This window comes from Rattus norvegicus, chromosome 13 (genome assembly GCF_021556685.1).
Source record: "Rattus norvegicus strain SHRSP/BbbUtx chromosome 13, alternate assembly SHRSP_T2T, whole genome shotgun sequence".
Taxonomy (NCBI): Eukaryota; Metazoa; Chordata; class Mammalia; order Rodentia; family Muridae; genus Rattus; species Rattus norvegicus.
The window spans coordinates 20,246,254-20,259,148 of NC_141546.1; positions in this window are offsets into that span (position 1 = coordinate 20,246,254).

A 12,895-nucleotide genomic window follows, 5' to 3' on the forward strand; every position below is an offset into this window, starting at 1 on the left:
TGTTCCAAAGTGGAATATGACTTTGCAGAGTTCTCCTGTGGAGAGGAAAGCAAATAACTAAAAAACCTGAAGGATTTCTACGCAACATGGAATATGCCATTGTCATGGTGAAATGTGACATTATAGTAATCTTTGTTTGGCTTTCTGAAGCTGAACTGAACATCCAAATCAAAGGGACACAGTGCACACTAAAATGAACTGAGCATCCATAGTAAAAGGACACGGAACACACAGAAATTATTTTCTAGGGGGCTAAATTATAGGGACATCCAGAGACAAGGGTTCTCACATGAAACTTGGAAAGAGGTGGTCAGAAAGTAGCATGGAGTAAGGACACTGTTACCATAGCAGAAAGAATTGGACTCCTTCTCCAATTCTTATCTTCAAACTCTAGTCTCCCACATGTGGTAAGAACCGTCAGAGACATGAGAATGAGTAGTGTCATGCGTATTGTGGATACTATTATAACTGATGTCCACTGTAGAAGAATTAGTAGTGCCAGCAGATTCCCATTTCCCCTACTCTATGCCTCTACAATTCCAGGAACAACCTTCACCAAACATTGACTTGTTTGCACTTCAGTCTTTGAATTCTGGACTTCTGAATGTGAGAGTAGATATTTCTGGAATGTAGACACTGACATTGTTTTATGGCAGTGAGAGCACACAGTAAGACATTAGGTAAAGAAAATACCCCATCTACAACTGTAGATCTCAGTATGGAGTACATATCCAAAGAAGGGTAAGACTTCTGGAGATATTTTGTACACAAAATCTGAAAACAGAGGTGAAGCTTCTCTGGAAGTCAAAGAACAATGGACAAATATTCCTTCATTCTAAAATGATGCCTGGAAATACTGTAAATAATTTTTATTTTTGAATTTTCTGTTTCATACAGCTAAAATAAAATTAGAATATTTAAATAACATTAACTAAAAGTTTTCACTTTAGAAATTTAGTATTTTTAAAGTGTGATTCACAATTTATAGAGGTATATTTTTGAGATTTTTGTACTGTGTTGCTAAATGGCAAGATGGACATTGAAGGTATAGCTATTTGTAGTTTCCATGAGGAATAAATCTGCCAAAAATATTTTGACAATATTTTATATTTTGCCACTCACTTTTGAGGCATATAGAAGATCTTAAGGTATTGATAAAATTGGTACAATTTCTATTTCCTTATGTTCTGGTGAGAACTAGACTTTAGGGAAAGATTTCATACTTATTTTATGTTTTTATCTAATACATACTTTGATTAAAAACACCGTTTTTATTATTCAATCAGTAGCCACTGAATAAAAACACATGAATAATAAACACAGAAAACCATTAAAAATCATATGAATGCCACATACATGAAAATATTAGCGTTCAGTGTGCCAGCAAGTAATCAATTTGTGGTGAACGTGCTACCAATATTGCACTGGCCGCAGAAAACTCAAAATCTCTACATGCTTAGTTCCACAGTGCACTGTATAATGAGAAATATCTATGCACTAATTTGTTGGGAGCGATGCCCTTAAAACCCTCCATTATTGATGTTAATAATATAGTTAGAATTAAATATGAGTGGGTTCATGGAAAATCCCCAGCCAGCTGCAGAAGACTAATAGAAATCTAGTAGTCAGGATAAATAATGATATGATAAAGTTGTAACCTTGCTGAGAAATACATCTGATGTCAAGATGCCCAATGTGATGACCTGTAACCTTTGTGAAAAACCAACATCCTGCTGACTAATGATATGACAAACCTGTAACCTTTCTGAAAAAAAAAAAAAAAAGAAAAACAACATCCTGTTGACATTAGCTGTCCACACGACTACTGTGTCCTTGGCCTACATAAATGTTTCACACTTCCCCCCATCTCCCTCTGTTACCCCTGTTATGGTATAAATTCAGTCTTGGGAAAAATAAAATTGTCGCCTTGATCAGACTTTTGTCTTGGTGTCCTTCTTCGCATCTCTTGTCCCCCCATTCTCTTCCAGGTACCCACTGCACCCTTGTTGACACTAATTCTTATTACAACAAATGGTAGTTGCAGTCACCATGCCTAGAAATCCAAAGCCAATCTGGCAATAACACTTCAACTTGGTTATTCCAGTATGTTCTTGTTTAAATTATTACCAGCGATCGCAAAATCTCCTATAACGTATATATCCCCATATTCTTCCTGGAACCAACCTTATAGGATTTCTGTTACATTACTTACACTGACCCTACAATTCTATTCTTTTCTTTGTAACAAAGGACTCCCGTTGGTTTTTGCATCCCTAGGAAACTAAAGCACATTTGGGAATTGTATTTAGGTTGCACTAGAAAAGGCTTTGGATGCAGTCTCCACATTTCTTTAAGAAATATCTCATTTGGCTGGTAGTTTTACACTCAGATCTGTTCACATTAAAGTTTCCTTTATGTAACACTCATAAGCTCTGTAGCTGTAAAGATATGAGTCTGAACAATTTTGCATGGGGGTGTTTTTCTTGTTTAAGTGTTTTTAACTTTGATAATCAATCACAATATAAATGCATCTTCTCTGATAAACATAGTAGCACGTGAAGAGTTTAATATTTATCTGTCTACCATGTAAATAGCCATCAAAGTCAGGAAGGACAGGATGACCTAGGCTATAAATTTATTTTACTGTGGTATTTTTATAGCATATAAAACTTAGGATTTTGAACACTAAACAAATATAAAATTTAAAAAAATAGGACAGTGTAAGAAAACATAGTAAAGTTTAAGTCTCATGTATAATGTTCAATATTGAATTTTAAAATTTGTCTTTTAAGAAATTTGAACTTACTTTTGCAAAAGAATATACTAGAAGAGTATAGGAAAGGTGCAATGAAAGGTATGATGAAATTCTGTGTTTATCCAGGAGGAACCTAAATGGTTTGAAAAGTGTTTTGTCTTCTTTTTGGTCATTTGCCCTTCCTACATTCACTTGAAGCCTCATCCTTGTTCTCTTTAATCAAACAGTACAGCTGTCATCAATGATCATGGCTCTTCAGAGCAACACACCTCCATTTATTCTCCTTTGATATGTACTATATCTCTCAGGTTCCTGCAAAGTTTTCTGGCACTTGAAAAAGGGCTTTCAGGAGTGAAGACAGTGAAAAGACTGAAGAGATTGGGGTCAGGAAACAAGAGCCAAATTTGTTAATGGAATATATATGTCTGATTGACCTAGATGCTGGGGGTAAATGTAGCCAGTGACCTCAGTCTATAGAGCACATGTCCCTTTCCAGTGGCTTCAGAGACTGGAGGTCTCCTGTGTCTTTAAAAATAAATATGGGATGTCAGCAGGCTCCAAGCAAGCTTATGCATATTCTCATGTCTTTGACCCAGAATTTATGAGCATCCAGTGGCTCATAGACATGGCTTTTTATTTCATCATCCTGTATTATAGCTACATAAAACCAACTTTAAAGTTAGATTTTATTTTGTCAATTTAATCTATGATATTTCTATTTTTTTCATAACTTTTCAGACTATGCTAAAAATCCATTATTCTTTATGTATTAGAGGACAATTTCATAGAATTTATGTTATAAATATTTTTCTGAATTTCATTATTTCTGAAATGAAAGCTCAGTATATTTAGTGATTTGAAGTATAATTTAAAATACAAAGTATATCTTTCCTAAAATTTGTAGCTATTTCATTTTCTTTGGCAAGCAGTATTTTATTATACTAAGAAAACAAAATCTAGGCATTTGTCCTGATTTATTTTAAGACCAAGAAATAAAACCAGTAGCATGAGTTTCTAAAGTATAGAAGGTGTGCAAATGGATATACTTCCTAAAGTATAGAAGGTATGCAAATGGATATATTTGCCATGATATTGACAACTTCATTAAAATATATAGCTCAAAAATACCCAACTTAAACAATTGTTAAGACATCCTTGATTGATAAACTCTTCACGTGATCAAGGCAACTGAAAGAATGCCTAATTAATTTAGGGTTTCTTCTCTGAAGTTATTACAGAGGACACTTTCCAGGCACTGAGAGAATTATCATGAGGAATTTGGCATTAATTTAAATCCTATGAGACAGTCCATTTTAGATATGGTGACTTATTTACAATCAAAAGCTAATGGACACATTATCATCAGAAAATTTTGGCTAAATTAAGTCTTCTCCCTCCTGACTCAGTACTTATATTCATCATCTCCCCATTTTTATCAAGATGAGCATTTTATTTTGTAGATTTTGTATTGAATATATTTTAAAATATTTATTTGTTTACAATTTATATGTATTTGTCTGTGTGAGTACATGCAACTTGGTAACTAAAGAAGCCAGAAGGTGGCATCAGATGACTTGGAGCTGGAGTTTCAAGTTGTTGTAATCCTGATATGGTTGCTGGTAACTGAATGCATCTTCTTAGAAGAGGCAACAAGAAGTAAACAAACAAACAAACAAAAAAACCCAAAACATTTTCAAAGTACATTGTTTGTCTATCATTTAGTAATCACAGATAAATTGTTCTGAGTTACTACGACCAAGATGAAGATTCTGACAAAGCCCTGAAATTGATCTTATTTTCCCAATGTATAAAAAATACCCAGCTTATCAGAGGACCAACAGGGAGGACATTATCCAAAATACCTAGCAGAGGGAGACCTGTAGAGACCATATCTAGTGGATAGGCATGGTCCCCGGTTGAGGGATTACGCTACCCACTCACCTCATAATTATTAATCTAGATTGTCTCTTGTCAAAAGGAAATGCAGGAGCAGATACTGAAGGAAAGATCATATAGAGAGTGTCTGAACTAAGGATCCATCCCATCTGTAGACACCAAACTCAGACACTATTGCTGATGCCAAGAAGTACTTACTGACAGAAGCCTGCTATAGCTGTTCCCTGAGAGGCTCTGCCAGAGTCTGACCAATGCAGATGTGAATGTACTCAGCGACACATCAGACTGAGTTTGTGGGGACCACAATGGAGAAGTTAGGGTAAGGACTGTGAACTGAAGGTGTTTGCAATCCATAGGAAGAACAACAATATCAAACAACCAGACACCCCAAAGATCCCAGGGACTAAACCATCAACCAAAGATTATACCGGGGGAAGGGGACCATGGCTCCAGCTGGATATGTAGCAGAGAATTGGCTTAGCAGTCATCACTGGAAGGTAAGCCCTTTGTGCAGGCTCAATGACATAGGGTAGGAGAATGTTAGGGCATCGAGGCAGGAGTAGATAGACTGGTGAAAGAGTAACCTCATAGAGGCAGGGGGATGGGATAGGGATAGTGGACAGGGTGGAGGAAAACTGGGAAGAGGGATAACATTTGAAATGTAAATGAATAAATTAACTGAGAAAAAAATGAAAAAATACCCAGCTTAAAAAAAAAGTATTAACACCTCCCAGAATCTTACGTCATTTTCCTCTATGGCTGGTCATGAGTGTAAACCAATTGATGAGGTCCCATGCACTATTATTCTAGTCTTTGTTGACTTACTAACTTTCAGAATATGAAGTATCCTAACAAATGTAGAATGAAGGCTCTGTCTAATTTTGCTGTCCATGAGTACAAATATTATTTTGTACTCACCATTATTTCCTTCCACTGTTTACTGAATAGCCAAATTTATAGGCAACAATTTTCTGTGAAGTAAGCATTAGGCATAATGTTGACACATGGTACCTAAGAATATTCCTTGTTTCACAAGATTAAGATCCTGTAGGAACAAGAAATATTCTGAGAAAGATGACTTCCAGTAGTTTTCTTCCCTATTTCCTTATTTTACTAATACAAGGAGAGATTTTGGAGATGGAAATTGAAAAACTTCATTTTTCTTCAATTGAGTATGTACCTTTAAAAAACAGCAGCAATCTCAATTAATTTGGACCCCTGAGATCTCTCAGACACTGAGCCACCAATCAGGCAGCATATACCAGCTGATATGAGGCCCCAACACATATACAGCAGAGGACTACCTGGTCTGGGTTCAGTCAGAGAAGATGCATCTAGCCCTCAAGAGACTGGAGGCCCCAGGAAGTTTAGAAGTCTGGTGGTGTGTGTGTGGGGTGTGTGTGTGTGTAGATATCCTTGTGGAGACAGGGAGGCATGGAAGAGATATGGGCTGTGGAATGTGGAGCATGGACTGTGGCCTAGAGTGTAAAAAAAATGATTAAATGAAAAGAAGGAATATAAAAAAATCGAAATAACTGATACTAAAGGTTGAGCTAAGTGCTGTGCATACTAAATGGATATTTGGCTATGCCTCTGAAATAGAATTTTTACACAGAACTGAAATATCCAGAAAATGAGGTAAAGCCAATGCTAAATGTCCATGGGTAATGCTCAGTTCCGACCTACAAAGTAAAGAGAAAACAAAGATAACAACAATTATACAACAGGAGCAAAGGGGCCTAGGTAAAGACACGGCAGGAAGAACGATTCAAATTATCTTAAAAGCTAAGAAACAGACAGGTTCTCAAACATAGATAGTGGTTTCTGACTTCATAAAAGATGAAATTAATTGCACAAAATCAATGTTTCAGAAAACAAAAAAAAGGGTCTGTACAAACTAGAAGATAATGTGAACATAGGATAGACTAAGATGGGAAATCGATATTTTATAAGATAGCAGAGTAGAGGTGTCAACTGTGAAATGTGATGGGGAAAGCATTACAGACAACACACAGTAAGCTCTTTTCCAGTGGAGAAAGAGAACTTACTGTGTCGGGGAGATCCTTGCTGGGTAACAAACCAAAAAACCAATCCGTAGCCTGCTGAAGATCTTTCCACAATGGTCTGCTTTAGACAAATAAAACTGCCAAGGAGAAACTTCAGAGGGCTTGCTACACACACACACACACACACACACACACACACACACACACACACACACACAAAAGTGGACAATGCAGGAGCCAGAAGCATCTGAGAACTTTACCAATTAAATCATTGGAACTGAGACATCACTTCATTCTATAAATTGTTAGTATTTCTCAGCATTGGCCAGAGAATCCTTTGCATTCGGCCTCAGTGAATGTAGAGTATTATAACTGGTCAAGTGCTGGTAATTAAGTCACTGTTAAGTGCTCAGCCCTAAATGGTACATCTGAAGCACTATCATTCTGAAAGCTGAAGAAATGTTATTGAAAAAAATGGATAGAGAATAAAATTTTGGCCGATGAGGAGCAAAGTGTGCTGTTAAGTGTTGCATTCTGGGCACGACTTGGTCATTGCATTCATAACACACTTTAATTGTGTATACCTGCACATATTCTGCCTACAAAGCAAGTCAGGGTCACACAGCATTCTACCAGATAACATTGGTTTTACTCAGTAACAGTGGTGTTTTGCAGGAGAATGGAAATACAGACTCATATATTTGAGTGTTCTCATTCTAGTTGGTGCACTGATTAGGAAGGATTAGGAGGTATGGAGGCAATGTGTTACTTGCAATGGGCTTTAAGGTTTCAAAAGCCCACTCTAGATCCAATTTTACTCACTCTGCCTTGGGCTTATTAAAGTTCTTAGCTACTTCTCCATTTTTTTAAATCACTGTGCCTATCTGCTTGCCTTCTTATTCCTAATCATGATAACCAGCATGCTCTAAAACAGAAATGAACTCCTAATTAAAGTCATCTTTTTATAAGTTGCCATGGTCATAGAGTCTTTTTACAGGAATGGAACAGTACCTAAGACAAGAAGTGGAGGAGAAATGTTGTGGGTGTAACTGGAAAGCTGGAAGGTTGAGCTCAAAATACATTCTATATATTTATGAGTTGGTCAAAGAATAATTAAGACATACAAAAATATTTTAATGTAGGAATTGCTGAGAAAGTGTAATTAGAAGAATTCAGTGGCAAGGAAGAATAGTAGACAGCAAAATCAACTTGAAAAGCTAACCAGTTTAAAAAACTTTAATTTCATTTATTTTTCTTTCAGAATACTACAAAAACGAGGTAATGAAAAGAGGAAAAAAGATAAGAGACATTTAAAAAACAAGATGGGAATTAGATTTAGGCATCTTCAAAATGAATCTAACATAAGTAAAATCTAAAACAAACTTGCAGATGATCTCTTAGCCTTCAAAGCCTTATATCACACTTGGATGAAAAGATTATTGAAAGAACACCCATAAAAAATTGGCTAGCTTTGTATTTTTTTCTAGATAACTAAGTGCCAGAAAATTTTGGCATGATATCTCTAAATGTTTAAAAAGGAAAAAGCAGTAATTAAAGCACTCCTTAATTAGCTAAATCAGCCTTCATTTGCGATGACAATAAAAACATTCTCTCATGAGCAAAATCTGTAAACTTTACTGATCATGAAACCAGTCTGTAAAAAATGATAAAGTAGTATTTCAGATGAGAATAGAATCAGAACTGAATATTTAAAATTGTGGTGGCAGACAAGATGTCTTATAGCTCAAGGGTAAGGTTAAGTGGTGGGATCCTGGGATCCCGGAAAATTAGATACCTGGTTGTAGTTCCACAACTTGGAGTCAGCAAGAGTAGATCTAAGGGGCAATTTGATCAGCAATAGAAACAAATCAGTGAGCTCCAGGTTCAAGGAGACACCCAGCTTAGGATATAAAATGTACAATAGTCCAGGAAGACACTCAGTGTTAACCTTTGGCTTCTCTGAGAGCCCACATACATGTGTGTCCACAAATATATATATATATATATATATATATATATATATATATATATATACATACATATATATATATGAACACACACTGCACAAATATGTTCACGAATACATATTCATGCATGCAAGCATGTTCTATCTTACACACAAGGAAAGTAAGTTGAGGCAGAAAACACTTTACATTTATTTTTCTTCTTCATGAAATATACCGAAAAATATAATACATAACGGAAATACAGAAAAATGTTTTAGCATAAAGCATGTATTACAAGAGAGAAATCGCAGTTTGGATAAAAACAATAATAAAAAGAAGTAAATGCAAGAAATATTAACTTTTAAAATGTTGAATAATAAATATATATTTACTATATATTTAAATATATGTATATTCAAATACACACATGTGTTTGTGTGTGTGTATATATATGTGTATATATATATATATATATATATATAGAGAGAGAGAGAGTATACATGAGAGTATACATATAGATGTGTGTAAGTACGTCTATGTGTGCAGCTTTTATTTGTTTTTCACCACAGGTGGTAATTTCTTGAACTTTTTCCCCTAAATAAAGTAAAGAGGCAGTTACCACCAAAGCCTATTGCCTTTAGATGCTGATAATACAATTATTTTCATCAGCCAATGACTTTTCTACTAAATATTAGTTATTTGCATGCTTTCTATAAAAAGAGATCCTCTGGCAACACTGGAAGGAAAAGAACCATGAGGGCATACTGAAACAAAAAGGGCTTTACCAACAAGATTGTCCCAAACATTGTAACACTAAGGAAGGTTACGTGATTGAAACCTCATCTCCATATAGATTCCTTCATTCATAAAATTAAAATGTCAACAATATCTGCTTTCCTCTTTATTACCAGAATGAGGAAAAAGCATGCTATTTTGATGGTATACTTGCATTCAATGTTTTCAGAATGTCTATCTGCTCTTGGAGGAAGTTGAACTAACTGTAAATAGATGACTTGGATTGTGGCTCTGAGGCAGAGTGATTGCTCTCAGCTATAGTACAAGTTAAGCTGCTGAGTGGAGCTTCTTTAACAGGGAGTGCTGCCTATTTTCCTGGAGAGCATGTTAAAACATCAATGACAGACTGGTATTCTGCCAGCATTAAAGAGAACAATATAAACAGAAGCAGAAATGTTGCCACATAGGAAAAGGCTCTCATCTATTCACTAAAGCTTGGACAGGGTCTAATACAAAAAACTCAGAAAAAGGAATGGCAGTTAGGCATACTAAGTATCTGGACAGACAAGTGCTTAAGTAGAGAAAGGCTGAAGGCAACTGTTTTATCCTCTTCTAAACTCAGCAACACTACATCATATGGCTTACATTTAGCACTGGGGTTCAGACTTGACCAAGCTCTGGCCAATGGAATACAAATTAAGATTATGTGCACTTCCAAATGACTAGCCCAACCTGAGAAGTTTTTCCAGTTGCAATCCTTCTCTTGTTATGCAAATATCTGTGCCAGTCACTAGTGACACAGTTTGAAAAGTGAGAGAGCACATTGATGCACCTGTACCAGATTTTTCAGATAAGGCATACCTACCCATTACAAAACTCACTTCATGTTTCTTATGAACAAAGACTAAAGTTACGTAATGTTAGGCATTTACCATTACTTTAGTTAATAAGATATCCTATTAGATCTTGAAGCAGCAAAGGAAAGATATATGACATCAAAATTTTGACCAAAGTATATAGAATGGAAATACAATGGGGTCCCTGGATAAAAGTCAGAAGCAGGACTCTGAGGCAGAACTAAAGTATGACTGAGGTATTCCTGCTAAGCGGGCACAAAACATAAGTCTATCCATTTAATTTTTGTTTTTTGTCTTTCTACTCCTTTATCAGCACTAATGGAATGACATCTACCTGAAAGTTAAAGGGAGTGTCCGGTAGCATGTTCTTAGTGTTAAAATATGTTTTAACAAACCTCATTAATTGATAAAAAACAAAGCTTATATAATCAGCTAACATTTCCTTGTCTTTCCAGTAGCAATCCCTTAATTTCACGGCAGTTCTCTTAGACAGTATCAAGAGAAAAGAAATTGAGTGTTCTGTCAGGCATTTCTCAATAGTCCTCTTCCTGTTCCAGTGTAGGGTCTGTTTCATGGTTCAATTCAGCTACTTTACAATGATGATTGGGCCAGTGCAAATTTCTCTATTCCTTAAACGGAAACTTTCATCAAGCTTCAGCAGGACTGATCACATTTTTTTAATTCTAAGCTTTTCCCTGTGATTAGACTAAAATAAAATTTGTGTGAAGCATTGACTTCTCTGCATGAACTTCTTGCCTTCTCTTCTGCCAAGGCAGCCAGATGTAATGAATTATAGGACAAAACTCATCAGAGTTTTCAACTATGTCTTAATGCTGATCTCTGCAAGTTGATCATCTTTTTTTCTTTACCTCAGTTTCCTTGAATTGTAATGGGGAGAATTAAAGTATATTTTTCTATATTTGTTGTGAGTGCCAAATAAGAACCATGTTTGCAAGTAATAAAATCTCTATGTAACCATTGCCTGCTTATCTTCTAAGTTACTTTCAACATAGAGGATTGCCCTCTGTTTCTTTTTTTCTTTATATAAAATAGAATTTTATTAACATATGTTAGTTCTCTTTAGGTATGCCATGACAATACAATGAAAATACAGAGGTAAATGAAATGTGCTTCAAGAAATTACATCATTAAATCCCCACATAAAGTCTACAAAAATACTTTAAATGAAGACTAGGTTCTTTGACTTTTAGGACACTAAGTAATTTTATATATATTTAAGGAGAAAAGAAAAGCAGTTATCAATGAATCATTTCATCCCTGTCTTAGGATGTTACTGTTGTGAACAGAAACCATGAACAAGGCAAGTCTTGCAAAAAAACATTTGATTGGAACTGGCTTATAAGTTCAGGGTTCAGTCCACTATAATCAAGGTAGAAACATGGCAGCATCCAGGCAGACATGTTGCAGGCAGGGTTGAGAGTTCTATATCTTCATCTGAAGGTTGCTAGTGAAGTGCTGTTGATTCACATTGCTTCCAAGCCCAGTTAACACTCTCCATATATTCTCTCACCAGTCTGAAATACTTAGTTCTTAATTCTCTTACACTGTGATTGTTCTTCCATTCAACCAGGCTATATCAATTTTATCAAAATTCAGCTATTCCTTTCAATTTTTAATGGTGTTCAGCTCTTTTCCATAAGAACACATGAAAAAGTTCATTCTTATTTTGAAACACAGACTTTCACCATGTTGTCTCTCATGAACTATTGTCTTCATGATCTTAAAGAGAATGTAATTTATTCCTCTAGAATCAATACAGTGTACTGAGTATATATAATAGGTTCCCAGTAAATGTTACTATACATATGAATGAATGAATGAATGAATGAATGAATGAATGAAATGTGCACACGCTTTTATATCAGAGATTATGTCTTGGAGACTAAGTGTCAAAAATATAGCCATAGGAGAAAGGGTGCAAAAGATGATATTCCTCGTGAAACCATTATAAAGCACGAACATCTAGTAGATAAGTAGAATTACCTTACATAAATTAGAACAATTAGTGCTTTGATATTAATAATGAGAAAGTAACAGTTATGTCATAATGTCCCCAGAATCTTTGTTAAATTTTGAAATAATTAATGTTTGAAAAGTGTTGTTGTAAAAATATAAAAGATAAAAAAGTAATGTTGTCTTTTGTCTTGCTAGGTTCAGCACCACAGTGCCCCAAGATATCCACTAGATATCTTGGTGGAAACACATTCCAACTCCTTGGCAGCAGCCCAGTGTCCCCAGCCGCCACATACTTTCCTACACCCAAACTGTCACATAAAACAACACACAACACAATAACCTTAGATCCAATTGATAAGATATAACTGCCCACCTAAACATACAAGGCCCAGTACCATCCATCCCTTAAGAACATTAATAACAATCTGTAAATACACAGAGCAGAATCTCAACATCACCTGCCATAACTTCTCACCCTTTCCCTCCTGTCTCTCCTCCTTTCTGTTCTAGTCTCCTCTTCCTTCAAACTTCTTTCCTGCTCATCCTTCCTTCTCTTCCAATGACAGGCCTCCTTCTATCCTGTACCTGCCCCTCACCTGTATTTTACAAATTCAATGGGGAGAAAGTTCTGGTGAAGCTACCTGAGTCCTGAGTACAGGACTAGGCGGCTGTCCTTGAGGCAACGGAATTAGCATCAAAATACAGATAACTCCAGGGCAAACC